Here is a 17726-nt window from a genome sequence, read left to right as displayed (position 1 = left end):
GCTTCATGGTAATTTGTTAGACTTCAGTCGGTAATTACAGTGGTTACCCTTTATCCACACAGGGCTGCCTGAAAGGTGGCTAATTCTGAACTCTATATAGATGATGGTTTTCCACACACACACACACACACACACACACAGTATTTACCTAGAATAACATTTAATTTATAAAGTAGGCATAGAAAAAAGATGAACAGTAATTAAAGGAGCAATTATAACAATATATTATAATAATAGTTATATAAATATGGTTTCCCTTTTTCTTAAAATATCGTATGGTACTTTCACCTCATGGCTTTTCTCTGGCATACTCACATTGTCCTCAATACCATTCTTGCACTTCAGGGCCACTATTAAGCAAAATAATGATTACTTGAACACAATCACTACAACACCACGGTAGTGGATCAGATAATCAAGATGCTTATCAATGATTAGTGGGAGAATAGAATGTGCAGCATGGATACACTGAAAAAAACACAGATTCATATCACAGCTAGGATGGAACAGGAGGGCATGAAAGTTCATCATGCTATTTAGAATAGTGCAAACAACAAAACAAATGAGTTGGTCATTTCTGGAATGTTCCATTTAATACTATCAGACCTGTATTTGGCCTAAAACCAGAAGGTGAAAGTGCAGACAAGATGGGCACTAGTAAAATACAGATTGATACTACCACTCTCTCCATTTTACAGGAAAGCCGGGGGCTGTTTAGGACTTCAAATATCTTGTGTAGGAAAAAAATTTATTTTTATTTAACTTCTGGCTTTGTTAGTATTTGGCCATTTCACTAAAACATTTAACCTATGATATTCCAGATTTTCCAGTCATCCACAGAGAGTATGCTTTTTCTAGATTAGCACATTAAACAGAATAATGCTCCCAAACCTTAAATTTTTTTAAATTTTTGACAAAAAATATCATTGACTATACAATATGTAGCCTATTTTACAAACAATTATATCTTAGCTTGTGTTTCAAAGCTGCAATATGACCAGAATTCATTTGAAAGTAAGTGAACATTGCCTTTTTTTCATAACTTGATTTTGGAGCTCAAGAGGTAAGGCTCATAAGCACAAATTTTATTTAATTTATCTAGAAGCACTGTTGGAATTGGTGTATAAAACACACTATGTGCCAGAAGCTATTCTGTTTTATATTCACCATTTAATCTGCAATCCCCTGAAGTATATTCTATTTTCCCCATTTTGCAGACGACAGAGGTAAAAAAGGTTAAGGTTCCAATGACAATAACAGAGTCATAAATGAAGACTAGCAACCTGGCTTCTGAGCCAGACTCTTAACCACAGCCTACACTGGCTCTCATAATCTGTAATGTACTTATTTCATTAAGTACTATGGGTAGTCAAGAGATCGTGTGCCTTAGGATTAGTAACATTTGAATCTTAAAGCCCAATTCTACCACTTCTATCTGCACCATTTCACCACTGTAAATCTTTTTTTCCATCTCCAAAATGGGGATAGAAGACAGGTTGTGTTTATATTTTGATGACTAGTAAATAAATATAGGAATAAAAAACACTTTGTACAATGTCCAAGTCATAACTAGGGATGACATATGTTTTTTTTTTTCCCAAAAGAAGGCTTATAATAAAACTAATGAAACGTGAGCTTCAGGGCCATTTACATTCACAGACCCTTCCAACAACTAAGTTCACCACTTTTCAAGAAGGCCTCCAAGGTATCATCTTCAAGCTCCACAATACTTGATGTATTTATGGTTTTCCCACTAATTATTTCAACATTAAAGCAAGATCAGTGGCCTCCAGTTCTGGGTAAAAGGGACTCAGCATCCTTCACCTTGCCTGTCCTGTTAAAAGCATAAAACCTAGGGCTGGCGCCGCGGCTCACTAGGCTAATCCTCCGCCTAGCGGCGCCGGCACACCGGGTTCTAGTCCCGGTCGGGGCGCCGGATTCTGTCCCGGTTGCCCCTCTTCCAGGCCAGCCCTCTGCTGTGGCCAGGGAGTGCAGTGGAGGATGGCCCAGGTGCTTGGGCCCTGCACCCCATGGGAGACCAGGAAAAGCACCTGGCTCCTGGCTCCTGCCATCGGATCAGCGTGGTGCGCCAGCCGCAGCGCGCCGGCCGCGGCGGCCATTGGAGGGTGAACCAATGGCAAAAGGAAGACCTTTCTCTCTGTCTCTCTCTCTCACTGTCCACTCTGCCTGTCAAAAAAAAAAAAAAAAAAAAAAAGGCATAAAACCTAGACAAATGCACGTGGTAGCTAAAAGTAGCAGGGAAACGGGAAGAACAACAGGTGAGGTGAGTAGTACCACGTCGTCTGTCCTCCCAGGTGGTGGGTCTCAAACCTTCCTGTAGAGGCAGCAAAAGACAGAGCCTCTAAGAAAGGAAGGAAAATTCTAAAGGAGATGAAACAAATTCTTGTTGCTTTTATTCTCTATCACCCTACTGCTTGTCCTAAGATCGGGGTATAATCATGGGAACTGTACAGCACAGTGTGGTAATTAAAGAGCCCAGTTTTCTAATCAAAGAACCAAAAACAAGCTTCTGGGGAGATGCCATCCATGAATGAGCTCAGGGAAGTAATTTCTTAAAGTTACTTATGACTTGTCTCACTCCAAGCTACTTAAGCATGGATTGGATCGTGAAGTGCATATGCAGACACTGAAAGTTGAAATATCAGACAGAGCATGGCCCAATTCCCAAGGTGGCCAATGAATGACAAATAAGTGGGACACATCCAAGTACACCAAAAGGCTTTGAAAACTGAACTGACATAGGAACCACAACTCACAGAATGTTGTCTGGAACTTGAATGCTAAAGTTAACTGAGTCAGCTGCCTCCTACAACTAATACTTTCCACAGCATATGAAAAAAAACAAGAGACTAATACAAAAAGGCTTCACACATTTGTGAAAATGAAATTAAAAAATACACTTGTTCTGGTGCAAAAAGTCTTGAAATCCAAGCATATGAGGGTTCCTCATGGGAAGTATGCATTATGGAAAAACCACGCACAGATTTCAAACATTTTTGCACCAAAATAAACTTTATTTTAATTCAATTTCTATGAACTTTTGAAATACCTTCATAACATAATAAAAAGTCCAGAATTAAATCCAAAATTAACATATGAAGAAATAGGGAATCATCAACGGGCACCAACTCTTGACAGATACTTTATTTTATTTATTTATTTGACAGATCATGAGAAAGAGAGACAGAGAGAAAGGTTTTCCTTCCATTGCTTCACCCTGCAAAGGGCCACTACGGCCGGAGCCACACTGATCCAAAGCCAGGAGCCAGGTGCTTCCTCCTGGTCTCCCATGAAGTTACAGGGGCCCAAGCACTTGGACCATCCTCCACTGCCTTCCCGGGCCACAGCAGAGAGCTGGACTGGAAGAGGAGCAACAGGGACTAGAACCGGCGCCCGTATGGGATGCCAGAGCCACAGGCAGAGGATTAACCAAGTGAGCCAGGGCACCAGCCCCAACAAATACTTTAAAAAAGGTTTATAAAAATTCTGCAATAAGAAAGGGTAAATATTCTTGCAAAGAAAAGAGAGGAGGATTTTACAGGCAGGGGACAAAATGGCATTGTTGCTCTGGGAAAGTCTGGGTATTTTTAAAATAAACATGCAGTTACTATATAACCATGCAATCCCACTCATAGGTCTTAACCCTAGGGATATCAAAACTTATGTTCACACAAAAACTGACATGACTACACAAATGCTTATATTGGCTGTATTCATAATAAGCATAAAGAAGAAACAACTCCAAAGTAAATAGGATAAACAGATTTTAGTATATATAGTGTATGTGCATATGTAAATATGCATGGAAATGAGAGGACTTCAAAAAGTTTGCAGAAAAATTGAATTAAAAATAATATGAGGGCTCGGAACTGTGGCACAGTGGGTAAAGCCGCCGCCTGCAGTACCAGCATCCCATATGGGCACTGGTTCGAGTCCCAACTGCTCCACTTCTGATCCAGCTCTCTGCTATGGCCTGGGAAAGCAGTAGAGGATGGTCCAAGTCCTTGGGCCCCTGCACCACTGTGGGAGACCAGGAAGAAGCTCCTGGCTCCTGGCTTCAGATTGACATAGCTCCGGCCATTGAGGCCAACTGGGGAGTGAACCAGCAGATGGAAGACCTCTTTGTCTTTCTCTCTCTCTCTCTCTCTCTCTCTGCCTCTCCTTCTCTCTCTGAGTAACTCTTTCAAATAAATAAATAAATCTTTTTAAAAAGTAATATGGGAGGTAGTTATTCAGTCCAGTTGTTGAGATGCCAGTTAAGATGCCCATGTTACACACAGGAGAACCTTGGTTCAATTACCATCTCTACAGTTTCTGATCCCAGCTTTCTGCCAGTGCAGACCCTTGGAGGCAGTGGTGATAGCTCAAGTAACGGGCTGTCCATGTGAGAGACGTGGATTGAGTTATAAGCTACTAGTTTCAGTCTTGGGTCCAGCCCCAGTGACTCTGTGCATCTGGAGAATGAAGTGAGCTTTCCTTGTCTTTTGCTGCATCTCAAATAAGTAAATTTTTAAGTGAGTTTTACATGAACTTTTTGAAGCTCCCTCATAAACACATACAATGCATGCACACACACACACACACAAATATAAAGGACTACTGCTCGGTGTACAGAAAAACAAGTAGACTAGTGATACACTCAATAACTAGGACAAATCTCAGGTATTATATGAGCAGAAGGAAGTCAGTCTCAAAGGGTTATACACAAAATGATTTACTTATATGATATGTTCCAAAAAACAAAAATATAGTGAAGAACAGATAAGTAATTGCTAGGGATTAGGGCTGGGAAATGGGTGTGATGGCAAATAGCCTAAAAGAAATGTGGGGATTGATATAACTTTCTTAAATGTTATCATAAACTTGTTTATAAAATCTATACATAGAACTATAGTATATAAAAATGCAATTTGACTGCAGGGTAACCCAAGAAACTAAAAACTTTTTAAATCTCAAAGTTAAAAGGACCAGAAAATAAATTGCAGGTGTTTTATGAATAAAAGCATTTCTTTTTTTAAAAAATTATTTCTTTGAAAGAGTTATAGGGAGAGAGAGGGAGAGAGAGAGATATCTTTGATCTGCTGGTTCACTCTCCAAATGGCTACAATAACCAGGGCTGAGCCAGACTGACGCCAGGAGCCAGGAGCTTCTTCTAGGGTTTCCCACATGGGTGCCAGGGCCCAAGAGCTTTGGACCATCTTCCATTGCTTTCCCAGGCACATTAGCAGGGAGCTGGTTCAGAGGTAGAGCAGTTGGTATTTGAATTGGCACCCATATAGGATGTTGGCATCACAGGCAGTGGCTTAACCTGCAAGGCCACAGCGCCAGCCATGAATAAAAGCATTTCTAAGGGTTGAGTTATATCAATTGAATGATTGAAAGGTACTTGGATCACTGCTCTGAAGAACACTGGAATCAACTAAACAATATCAGGACTGAAAATGACTTACAAAGGTGTAATCCTACCCAATTTATGCTTTCTGATCTACTGTATATATAAAGCCAAGATCAAAATAGCACATGGAAAGAAAATCAAAGAACACTATGTCAATTACTGCCTGTCACCAGGCAGCAACTCGGGTCTTCAAGCTGAATGATGTCTAAATTGCCTGAGATTGAGACTCTCTGTCTTTGAAAGATCCATTCCCATGTTAACAATTCCGCACAGAATTCTAAGCTATGTTCTCCACAAAACAATCCATGCAGTGTTTTTATTTTCCCTGCCAAACCACAAGCAGGTAAGGAAATTCCACTTCCAAAAAGATAGAACAGATATACATGATCCTATTCCTCTCACCAAGTACAATTTAAAATATTAGACTTTATATATGAAACAATCCTAGAAAGACTCTCAAAAGGAGAAAAATGACAGATCAGCTATAGAACCCAGGGAACAACATAATGGTGAATCCCCTGGGTTTTCTTTTCTTTTCTTTTCTTTTTTTTTTTAACCTCCTAAATCCCAGACTTGGTACTGAAGAGGATGGCAAGCCAGGACTGCCAATGGAGACAGACAAAGACATCCCAACAAAAGCCAGAGCTCTCCAGTCCAAGGACCAGAAAAGAGGCAGCCCCAGCAGGAAAGACTTTCAGATAATAACTTTTCTTCACAAGCCAAGCATCACAGAAAAAACTGTTTCCCTTTCCTACAGATGTCAGCTAAGTAGAAAACCTCCTTTTCCACCCTTGTCAGTCAATAAAGATGAGCCAGAATCCCACACTGGGGGTCCTGGCAGAGGAGAACAAATGAGGACCCTCCCTACTACACCCACACTGGGGGTGCTGGGAGAGAACAAGTGAGGACCCCACCACATACACATGCAGGCAGTGGAGGGCATGGGGGACATACAAACTTCCTGGCCCCAACTCAGGTGTGATGTTTCCTTCCCTCTTCCTACTTTGGTGGTGTCACAGGAGGCGAAGTGACATACCAGGACTTTGACTGCTGCCCAGCAATAAAGAGCCCTCCCTCCTCTCTTGTCCCTAGGCCCAGTGTCAGTGGAGGCCATGATTACAACAGTGCTGAAGCACTCCTATCTTTTCCAGGTGGGGTGGTTAACAGTGGAAGCCTATGACAGGGCAAGAACTTCTACAGTGCCCAGAGGTAACACGGAGACCTTTCCCCATCAGGTGTCAGCGGAGGCCAAGTGGGAATCAAGCCTCCTCATCTTACACTAACCGGATGGAGCCACCTCTTCACATTGCTAAAACAGTTCAAAGAATGCAGCCAGACACAACTTAATATCCAAATAGCCAGGTTTCAATCAAAAGATACTCTCATTATATTACCAAAACCAGGATTACCTCAACTTGAATGACAAAACAAAGAGGAGACAACTGTTAGAATTATTTGATAAAGATTTTAAAGCAGCCATCATAAAAATACTTCAATGAGCAGCCATGAATACATCTGAATCAAATGAAAACATAAAATGTCTCAGCAAACAAACAGAAGATATAAAGAACCAAATGGAAATTTTGGAACACATAATAAACAAAATAAAAAAAAAACTCAGCATTTGGGATCAATAGTAGAAGGGAGGGAAAAGAAGAAGGAATTGCTCAAACAGAAGATACAACAACAGAAACTACCCAATCTGAACAAACCCAAGAAAATATGCTGAAAAAAATAAACAAAGCCTTAGGAATCCATAGAACAACAGCAAAAAAATCTAAAATTAACGTCATTGAAATTCAAAAAAAAAGTAAAGGAAGAGGGCATGGTCAAAAAAATACTCAAGTAATGGCTGGAAACTCCCAACTTTGGCAAGACACATACACACACACCCCAAGACATACCATAGTCAAACTTCTGAAAATTAACCAATTCCCTCCCTCCCAAATATTGAAAGCAGCAAGAGAAAAAAGATACCTTACCTATACAGGTAATGACAGTGGATTTCTCATCAGAAACCATGGAGACCAGAAGGAGTGGCACATTTTTCAAGTGCTGAAAGAAAAGAACTGTCAACCTAGAATCCTATACCCAGTGAAAATATCCTTCAAGAGAGGAAATAAAAACACTTTCAGATAAAGGAAAACTCAAGAATTTTCACAGCAGAACCACTCTAAAAAGAGTAGCTGAAGAAAATAAACAGAACAGAAAAATAAAAGGAAGAATCTTGTAATCTCCAGAAGAAAGAAAAAAAAGAACGCAGTATATACAAATATGAGTAAAATACAATAGCATTTCCTCCTTCTGTTGAGTTTCCTAAATTATGTTTGATAGCTGAAACAAAGTATAGGATTGTCTGGAGGCCGGCGCTGTGTCCCAGTATGTTAATCCTTTGCTTGAGGCACCGCTATCCCATGTGGGCGCCAGTTCGAGTCCTGGCTGCTCCTCTTCCAATCTGGCTCTCTGCTATGTCCTGGGAAAGCAGTAGAAGATGGCCCAAGTGACTGGGCCCCTGCACCCACATGGGAGATTGGGAAGAAGCACCTGGCTCCTGGCTTCAGATGGGCATAGCTCTGGCCATTGCGGCCATTTGGAGAGTGAACCAATAGAAGGAGAACCTTTCTGTCTCTCCCTCTCACTGTCTGTAATTCTACCTCTTAAATAAATAAATAAAATCTTTAAAAAAAAAAAAAAAGGATTGTCTTATGTGGTTCTAAATGTAATGTTATTACAAATAAAGTAATATAAAGAAAGGGGAGGTACATGTACTACTCACAAGATAAATTGGCACTAATTAAGACAAATCATGAAAAAGGGCCATATCTCTAAATCTCCATCTCTCATATATAAAATCCAAAACATAAATATATAAAATGTATATAAAATTCCATCTCTTTTTGGTTAAAAAAGCATGATCTAACTCTATGCTATCTACAAAACACTTCAAATGCCAACGACACAGGTAGGTAAAAAGTAAGACTGTATGTCATGTAAACATCAATCAAAATAAAGCAAAAATGATGAATTAACCAGAAAAAAATAGGGGCCAGCACTGTGGTGCAGCGGGTTAACACACTGGGCTGAAGCACCGGCATCCCACATGGGTGCCATTTCTAGTCCCGGCTGCTCCTCTTCCTATCCAGCTCTCTGCTATAGCCTGGGAAAGCAGTAGAAGATGGCCCAAGTTCTTGGGCCCCTGCACCTGTGTGGGAGCCCAGAGGAAGCTTCTGGCTCCTGGCTTCAGCACAGCTCTGGCCTTTGCGGCCAACTGGGAAGTGAACCAGCAATGGAAGACCTCTCTCTCTGTCTCTGCCTCTCTCTCTGTAACTCTGTCTTTCAAAATAAATCTTAGAAAAAAAAAATAGACTTCAGAGCTAAAAAGATTATCAGACATTAAAAGGGACATTTACATCTGAAAAAGGGCCGCGCCTCCAAAAAGATATACCAATCCTAAATGCCTATGTACCACCACCAACAAAGCTACAGAATATGTGGAATAAAAACTTACAGAATTGGGGCCAGCGCTGTGCCTTAACAGGTTAACACCCTCGCCTGAAGCGCCGGTATTACATATTCTGAGACCTGGCTGCTCCACTTCCCATGCAGCACTCTGTTCCTGCACCCACGTGGGAGATTCGGAGGAAGCTCCTGGCTCCTGGCTCCTGGCTTCGGATCAGCTCAGCTGGGCCGTTGCGGCCAATTGGGGAGTGAACCAGAGGATGGAAGACCTCTCTCTCTCTCTCTCTTTCTCTGTCTCTCCTCTCTCTGTGTAACTCTGACTTTCAAATAAATAAAGAAACTTAAAAAAAAATAAAACTAAAACTTACAGAATTGAAAATAGAGATAAACCTACAAATATAGTGAAAAATATCAATACCCATTTCTTGGCAATAGTTAGAATAATTAGGAAGAAAGTCAGAAAGGATATGCAATAAGAACTCCACACATCATCAATCAACAGGATCCAATCAATGTTTATAAAGCAGTTCAGCCTAAAACAGTAGAACACACGTTCTTTTTTCCCAAGTACCCAAGGAACACATACCAAGATACACCACACACTAGGCTACAAAATAAACCATTCCACACATTTAAAACAACTGGAATCAAGTAAGAGTTTGTTCTCTGATCACAGTGGAAAACAATTAGAAATCAGTAACAAAGATTACAGGAAAACTATCAAACACATTGAAACTAAACAATCAACTTATGAAATCATACACAAAAAATCTCAAGAGGAAAAAAGTTGAATGGAAGTGAAAATACAATCATCAAAATTTGCAGGACACAGCCAAAGCTGTGCTCACAGAGGAATTTGTACCACTGAATATATTTTTTTGAAAAGAAGAAATCTCGTAAGTCAATAATTCACATTCTCATCTCAAAAACTTGGATAAATGTCAAAGTAAATCCTAAGCAAGCATAAATTAAAGAAATAATAAAGTTAAGAGCAAAAATAAATGAAACTGAAAACCGAAAATACAATTTTGGTAATACTTCAGCATCAAAGCCAAAGACAGTACCAAAAAAGAAAGCATAAACCACCACTCCTCATGAATATAGATGCAAAATCCCTACTAAAACATAAGCAATTAGAATTTACAAATATAAAAAAAGGAATTATACAAAACCCGGTTGTGGTATAGCAGGTTAAGCCACAGCCTGCAATACTGGCATCCCATATGGGCGCTGGTTCAAGTCCTGGCTGCTTCACTTCCAATCCAGCTCCCTGTTAATGCGTTTGGGAAAGAAGCAGAAGATTCTCCAAGTCCTTGGGCCCCTGCACCCACATAGCAAACCCAGAAGCCGCTCTTGGCTCTTGGTGTCGGCCTGATCCAGTCCTGGCTGTTGCGGCCATTTGGGGAGTGAACAACAGATGAAAGATTTCTCTCTCTCTGTCTCTCCCTCTCTCTCTCTCTGCAACTCTGACTTTCGAATGAATAAATAAATCTTAAAAAAGGAAAAAGGAATTATACAATCATATCAGGCTAAAGAAGAAACAACAGGCTAAAGAAGAAAATCTTAACATCCATTCATTATAAAAACTTTCAGTAAGTTAGGAAAGGGGAACTTAAACTTGCTAAAAAGCATATCAGGGGCTGGCGCTGTGACACAGGGGGTTAACGCCCTGGCCTGAAGTGCTGGCATACCATATAGGCGCCGGTTCTAATCTCGGCTGCTCCACTTCCGATCCAGCTCTCTGCTATGGCCTGGGAAAGCAGTAGAAGATGGCTCAAGTTCTTGAGCCCTTGTACCCGCGTGGAAGACCTGAAAGAAGCTCCTGGCTCCTGGCTTAGGATCTGTGCAGTTCCGGCCATTGTGGCCAATTAGGGAGTGAACCATCGGATGGAAGACCTCTCTCTCTCTCTGCCTCTCCTCTTTCTGTGTAACTCTGACTCTCAAGTAAAAAATAAATAAATCTCTAAAAAAAAGCATATTAAAGTAACCTACAGCTAACATTATAACCGAAAACTACTGAATGCTTTTTTCCTGAAATTATGAACAAGGCAGAGGTGTACACTCTTATTCACATAATGCTGGAAGTTCTAGCAGATGTAGTATTCAAGGAAAGGAAATAGAAGGCATATATGTCTGAAGGAAGAAACAAAACTATTTGTAGACGTTATGATTATCTGCAGAGAAAATCTCAAGGAATCTATAACACAACCTTTGAAAATGAGTAAGTGAATTCATCAAGATCAAAGAAAACAAATTGAATGCACAAAATTCAACCATAAATTTATATATGAGTAACACTGGCATTAAAACTAAAATATTTCATATATAAGCAATGAACATATAAACATCAAAATGAAAAACATAGTATCATTTACACCCACTTTAAAAGAAAAACAAAACATTCAGGCTGAAAGCTACAAAATGATGATTAAAAAATCAAGAAGGATCTAAATAAATAAAGATATACTGTGCTCATGAATTGGAAGATTAAACATAGCAAAGATATTAATTCTTCCCAATTTGATGTACAGATTTAACACAATTTCTATAAAAATCCCAGCAAGACTTTTGTAGACACAGTAGATACAGAAAAGATTATTCCAAATTTTACATGGGAAGACAAAGGAACTGGAATATAGCTAAAGCAATCCTGAAACACAAGAAAAAGCATAAGCTCTGATTTCAACATGTGAATAGGTATAGTATTCAGGAATATGTAGTATCAGTAGAGGATCACAGACATAGGTCAATGAACAGAAGAGAAAGTCCAGAGACAGACCCACCCAGGCTTACCTATCTTATTTTCAACCAACATGCAAAAGCAGTTCAACGGAGGAAAGGACGGCCTTTTTACTCAAATGAAGCTAGAGCAAGTGGACTTCCACAGGCAAAAAATGGAAGCTTGACCTGAGACTCACATCTTATTAAATCAAAAAGGAGCATGAACTTAAATGTAAACCGCAAAACCACAAAAACATTTAGGAAAATTAATCAGAAAATCTGTAGAATCCAGTGCTTGTAAATTTGAGTTCTTAGCTTTAACAACTAAAGCATGATCCTTACAAGGTAAAACTGATAACCTGGATTTCGTCACAATTTAAAACTTTTGTTCTACCAAAAACTTAAAATATGAGTTAAATACAGAAAAAAAAATCTGACCAAGTACTAGTATCTATATAAAGTGACTATATAAAGAACATTCAAAACTCAATAATAAAAAAATTCAAACAGAAAATAGGCAAAAAACGTGAACAGTTTACCAAAGCAGATATATAGATGACAAGTCAACACATGACATGATGTTCAATACCACAAAAATTAAATACCACAAAAATGTAAATTTAAATCACAATGAAATCACTAGATATCTAGAGGAACAGCATTTTTAAAAATGCTTAACACCAAATGCTTATGAGCATAGAAGGAAACTGGATTATTCACAAATTTCTGGAGGAAATGAAAATAATATGGCTACTCTGGAAAACCAGTTGGCAATTTTTCTTTTAAGATTTATTTGAAAGTCAGTTACAGAGAGAAAAGGGGAAAGAAAAAGAGAGGTCTTCTGTCTACTGGTTCACTCCCCAAATAGCTGCAATAGTCATGGCTGGGCCAGGCTCAAGCCAGAAGCCTATAACTTCTTCTGGGTCTCCTATGTGGGTAGCAAGGGCCCAAGTACTTGGACCATCCTTCACTGCTTTTCCAGTCCGTTAGCAGGGAGCTGGACCAGCAGTGGAACAGCCGGGACAGGAATGAGAGCCCATATGGGATGCCGGTTAACCTGCTATGCCACAATGCTGGTCCCAGCTTTTTTTTTTTTTTTTTTTTTTTTAAGATTTATTTATTTATTTGAAAGAATTACACAAAGAGAAGGACACACACACACACACACACACACACAGGAGAGAGAGAAAGGGTGCTTCCATCTGCTAGTTCACTTCTCAAATGGCCACAATGGCCAGGGCAGGGCTAGGCCAAACTCAGGAGCCCTAATTCCATGCAGGTTTCTCGTGTGGGTGGCAGGGACACAAGTACTCAGGCAATCTTCCACTGCTTTCCCAGGTGCATTAGCAGGGAGAGGGATCAGAAGTGGAGCAACCAGGACTCAAACCAGCTCTTCTAAATGATGCTAGTGTTACAGGTGGTGGCTTAATCTTCTGTGACATTACAGTGGCCCTGGCAGCTTCTTTTTTTAAAAAAATGGAATATGCAATTATCATATGACCCAGCAATTACACTGGTGGAAGTTTATCACAGAGGTATGGAAAGCTTATTCACATGATAACATGTGCATGAATGTTCACAGCAGCTTTCTTCTTATTAGTTCCAAAATGGAAAAAATACAGATATGACAAAATAAGATGCTGTATCTCCACACCATGGAATATTACTCAGCAATAAAAAATTACTGAACAATAAAAGAAATTATTGAAGCTGGCATAAACCTCCAAAAAATTATGCTGAGTTGAAAAAAAAAAAGCCAATCTCAAAAGAACACTCACTATTTGACTTTATCTTCCTAATATTCTTGAAATGACAGTGTTTGTAAGGTGTTACAAAGAGGCTGGGGAGGAAGGAGATGGATGGGGCTATAAGAAGAGCAAATTATGGATTCTTGGGGTGATGTAAACATTCTGCAACTTGACTGGACTTAACGTCAGCACCACGGTTGCAATAAGTGTACTATCATTTTATAAGATGTTACCACTGGGGGAGTCCAGGTAAGGGGAGCCTGGCTTTCTCTGTACTTTTTCTGAAACTACAAAATCTACAATTATGTTAAGAAAACAAAGTTTAGGGGAGGGAGCAAGAAAGAACGGTTAGACCCAAAGCAGGTAAGTAGGTGTTTGCTTCCCCCTCTAGGGTCCCATTTCCCATTGGGGTTATCTCCTTCGCAGGACCTCAAGCTAAGGTTACCAAGTCCATTTACACTGACAGTCTACACTTCCCCTTAGCTGATGACATTCATTCTGGATCCCTCAATTAGCATATGCCAGTGACTGTCAAATTTAAATTTCAGTTCCTCTCTTCTCAAGTCCAGACATATTTTACTTTTAAATGACTACCTCAATCTAAGTATTCACAGGCACCTCAAGTTCAACATGTACAATTTTAAACATATCTTTTTCCTTGCAGCCCTCAGATCTGCTGTGTCAGTTGCTATGGACAGAATGTGTCACCCAAAATTCTTATGCTGAAATCCTAAACATCAGGATGATAGTTTTAGGAGACAGGTCTTTGGGAGGTAGTTAGGTCATGAGGGAGGATCCTCATGAATGGGACTAGGGCTTTTTAAGAGGCCCCAGAGAGGAGCCATGCCCTTTCTACCTTGTGAGGACAGTGTGAGAAGGTGCCAAGTGTGACCAGGAAATAGCCCTCAATAGGCACTCCATCTGCCTTGAAACTGGACTTCCCAGGCCCCAGGAGTGTGAGAAATAGATTTCACAGTTTATAAGCTACATGGTCTATGGTATTTTGTTAATGTCCTCTGAACAGACTAAGATATCCCTTACATACCATCCAATGCACTTCAGTGCTCAAGTCATTGTGCAGTTTACTCTGCCTTACTCTCACATGTCTAGCCAATCATAAAGCATCATGAATTCAAGTTCATCAATACATAATCATACAGTCTGTTTCTCACATCCCCACAGCCACAACTTGACTCATTTTTGCAGCTCCACTTGTACTCCTCCAAAAGCATTTCTCCTGTAGCAACCAGACTAATCTTTACAAAATGCAAACATCTCACTCCCTAGCTTGATACTTTTCAGTGTTACCATGATGCTTAATAATTCTCATCAAAGAGTACAAAATCCCAAATCTCTGGTTTCTACCGACATCGTGCCACTCTTCCTCCTCACATCTAAAGCCCAGCAGTAATAAGCTTCTTCTAGTCTCTTCAAGGCATCCTGGTATTCTCATTTCAGAGCCTCTGCTTCTCCTCCTACTATTCCCAAACCGAACTACCTAATATCTATTCATCAGATCTCAGCTAACCCATCACTTCCAACACAGTTTTCTGAGACCTCCCACAAGGGTAGGCCCTTGTTAAATAGGATTCATGCAGATATTAGCCAAGGGAAAATCCATATATTTTACTATATAATTCATATACTTATTTGGTACTTTATTTGGGTCAACTTAGGCCTAAGGGCTGGACACCTGACCTCCATTTTCTCGGGAGCTTTCTAAATACAAGAATAATAATAACAATTATAATACAAGGCTTTGTCATTCATAATCAAACTATGACTTCTTAATACTTTAACAACTAGTACACTATTTTCTTACAATTCTTTGCTAATTTATAGGATTTAAGGAAAATTCACAGAAACTTTAAAGAGGTTGTTCCCTGTGTAAAAAATAATATTTGGGGGCCGGCATTGTGGTGCATTGGGTTAAGTTACCGCCTGTGATACCAACATCTCATATAAGCGACAGTTCAAGTCCCGGCTGCTTTGCTTCTGATCCAGCTCCCTGCTAAGGCGCCTCCGAAAGTAGTAGAAGATGGCCAAAGTACTTGGGCCCTTTCCACCCACATGGGAGACCTGGATGGAGTTCCAGGCTTCTGGCTTAGCCTGGCTTAATCCTGGATGTTGCAACCATTTAGGAGTATGAACCAGTGGATGGAAGATTCTCTGTGTCTGTCTTTCCCTCTTTCTCTGTCTCTTTCTATCTCTCTGTGTCTCTCCCTCTCTCTGTAACTGTGCCCTTCAAATAAGTAAATAAATCTTTTTTTTTTTTTTTTTGACAGAGTGGATGGTGAGAGAGAGAGAGACAGAGAGAAAGGTCTTCCTTTTCCATAGGTTCACCCTCCAATGGCCACCACGGCTGGTGCGCTGCGGCCGGCGCACCACGCTGATCCGAAGGCAGGAGCCAGGTGCTTCTCCTGGTCTCCCATGGGGTGCAGGGCCCAAGCACTTGGGCCATCCTCCACTGCCTTCCCGGGCCACAGCAGAGAGCTGGCCTGGAAGAGGGGCAACCGGGACAGAATCCGGCGCCCCAACCGGGACTAGAACCCAGTGTGCCAGCGCCGCTAGGTGGAGGATTAGCCTACTGAGCCACGGCGCCGGCGTAAATAAATCTTTAAAAAATAAAAGATAACATTTTGCTGACCCTAAAGTTTTAGGTTTCCAACATTCTTCCTAAATTGTGACAAGCTCCATCCAATCTCTTAATAATGAAAACAACAAAGGAAAAAAAGAGGGTCTGGTGGTGTGGCACAAGGGTTAAGCTACGGCTTACAACACTGGCACCTCATATTAGAGTGCTGGCTGGAGTCCCAGCTGTTCCACTCCTGACCCAGCTCCCTGCTAATGCCCCTGAGACAGCAGTGGAAGATGGTCAAATACTCGGACCCCTTCCATACCTGTGGGAGACTTATATGGAGTTCCAGGTGCCTGGCTTTGGCCTGGCCCAGCCCCAACCATTTTGATCATGTGGGGAATGAACCAGAGATTGAGTATCTCTGTCTCTCTCCATACCTCTATCTCTGTCACTCTGCCTTTCAAATGAATAAATATTTGAAAAAAAAATCAACAATAACAACAAAAAACACAGGATAATGTGTATTATGAAAAGTAACTTGAAACTTTAAAAGATATGTCTACAAGTATGACTTGAATAGGAATTTAAATAAGTTAGGGCTTTAAATATTTACATTTTAAAATTTTACAACAAAATAAATGTTTTTTTCACTATCTCTAGTTTTAAATTAAATACAAGTTTCATACTCAGTACTACTCATTCCACTAATAACATATACTATATATACTATAATTCCACTATATATTATATATAATTCCACTATAATCATACCTTTACCTATTGTCATATTACAGATTTCATATACATGGTTCAAGGTTCTATATAGTCTCAATCTTCATTTCCTGTTAAAAAAACATCTGGTTAAAAGCATCTTTATGAAACTAAAATAATGAAGGGATCATAGAATAAATTTCAGGATATGAGATAAGAGGCACAGCCATGTAAAAATATAGCAAACATTAATGGAGTATTTTAAGATATGCTACAACATAGAAGAAAACAGACACATGAACTCTCAGCACAGAGGAAGCCACAGGATGCTCTGGAGGCGCAGCTTCGCTGAGAATTACTGTTGCTATTATTCCAATCTCAGGTTAACAAAACCAGAGTTTCTAAACTTTGAAGAACATACAAGCAAATGTGTATTAGCCAAAATGCTGGAGGCATAGCCTAGTCTGATATGACCAACTGACTTATAGAACCTTAAGTTTTAAGAACTGCTATTGAAAACCTCTCTAAATTATATTAAAGGATATTTTCTTGCCTTAGTAAGTACAACATAGTGAACATAATTAAACTTCTCATTGTTGACTATGGGTCACATCAAATATTAAGATCAGCCTTGCGTTAGAATCAGTTCTCACTGAACCCTAATGAGGATGTAGACATTTGAGTTAGATTCATTCTTTGGAAAACCTCCCCACCCCTAACACACACAAACTTTTTTTAAAACTACACTGTTTACAGGGCCAGCACTGTGGCATAGCAGGAAAGCCATTGCCTGCAGTACCAGAATCCCATATGGGTGCCGGTTCAAGTCCCGGCTGTTCCATTTCCAATCCAGCTCTCTGCTATGGCCTCGGAAAGCAGTAGAAGATGGCCCAACTCCAGGGGCCCCTGCTCCCACGTGGGAGACCCGGAGGAAGTTCCTGGCTCCTGGCTTCAGATAGGTGCACCTCCGGCCTTTGCGGCCAACTGAGGAGTGAACCAGCAGATGGAAGACCTCGCTCACTCTGCCTCTCCTCTTTCTGTGTAACTCTTTCAAATAAGTAAATTAAAAAAAAAAATACACTATTTAAAGCCA

General features: G+C 40.2%; 1 protein-coding gene across 31 annotated transcripts in view; it reads right to left on the bottom strand.

Annotated features, from left to right (window-relative positions):
* Positions 1 to 17726, bottom strand: part of BBX (BBX high mobility group box domain containing) — a 285277-nt gene that overhangs the window by 187488 nt on the left and 80063 nt on the right. For 5 of the 31 annotated variants that reach the window (XM_051819091.3, XM_051819090.3, XM_089330709.1 and 2 more), the window contains exon 3: positions 7399 to 7471. The exons of the other annotated variants lie outside the window; for them this stretch is intronic. The gene's annotated coding sequence lies outside the window, so the exon portion shown is untranslated. The remainder of the gene's footprint in view (positions 1 to 7398; positions 7472 to 17726) is intronic. 31 annotated transcript variants of the gene reach the window in all.

This window comes from Oryctolagus cuniculus, chromosome 4 (assembly GCF_051225735.1).
Source record: "Oryctolagus cuniculus isolate XC-2025 breed Fujian yellow rabbit chromosome 4, ASM5122573v1, whole genome shotgun sequence".
Taxonomy (NCBI): Eukaryota; Metazoa; Chordata; class Mammalia; order Lagomorpha; family Leporidae; genus Oryctolagus; species Oryctolagus cuniculus.
Note: the sequence above shows the minus strand (reverse complement) of the source record. Positions and strands in the feature narration are given on the sequence as shown.